Here is a 710-nt window from a genome sequence, read left to right as displayed (position 1 = left end):
AGCATCATCCTTAATTTATGAGCATGAGTGTAGTTGCTATTTGATTAAAGCACCTATGCCTGGGTTTCAGGCAGGATCCTCCATTTCGTTCGATACTGGTACGCTATTCCAATACATCTGGAGAGCATATGCAATGCTGTTCGAGTTACAGGGAATATCAAGTCGGCTGAAGCGTGAATGGTAATTTCGATTGAGGAGGAAGGGACGTTAGGGTAGTTCGTGCAGCTGCGCAAAGCCACTGTGCCAGGATGGCGTAGTGGTTAGCGTACCTGCCTAGTGAGCAGGAGACTCGGGTTTGAATCCCGTTCCTGGTACAAATTTCCATTCACTACTTCAGTCTCCATATACAGGGTGTTAGAAAAAGGTACGGCCAAACTTTCAGGAAACATTCCTCACACACAAAGAAAGAAAATATGTTATGTGGACATGTGCCCGAAAACGCTTACTTTCCATGTTAGAGCTCATTTTATTACTTCTCTTCAAATCACATTAATCATGGAATGGAAACACTCACAAACAGAATGTAACAGCGTGACTTCAAACACTTTGTTACAGCAAATGTTCAAAATGTCCTCCGTTAGCGAGGATACATGCATCCACCCTCCGTCGCATGGAATGCCTGATGCGCTGATGCAGGCCTGGAGAATGGCGTATTGTATCACAGCCGCCCACAACACGAGCACGAAGAGTCTCTACGTTTGGTACCGGGG

At 45.6% G+C, this 710-nt stretch overlaps 1 non-coding gene across 1 annotated transcript; it reads left to right on the top strand.

Moving 5' to 3' along the window:
* The first annotated feature begins 242 nt into the window (after nt 1-242).
* Trnat-agu (transfer RNA threonine (anticodon AGU)) lies at nt 243-314 on the top strand. The gene has a single exon. It is a non-coding gene; the product is annotated as a tRNA-Thr (tRNA).
* The last annotated feature ends 396 nt before the right edge of the window (nt 315-710 follow it).

Source organism: Schistocerca nitens, chromosome 10, assembly GCF_023898315.1.
Source record: "Schistocerca nitens isolate TAMUIC-IGC-003100 chromosome 10, iqSchNite1.1, whole genome shotgun sequence".
Lineage (NCBI taxonomy): Eukaryota > Metazoa > Arthropoda > Insecta > Orthoptera > Acrididae > Schistocerca > Schistocerca nitens.
Note: the sequence above shows the minus strand (reverse complement) of the source record. Positions and strands in the feature narration are given on the sequence as shown.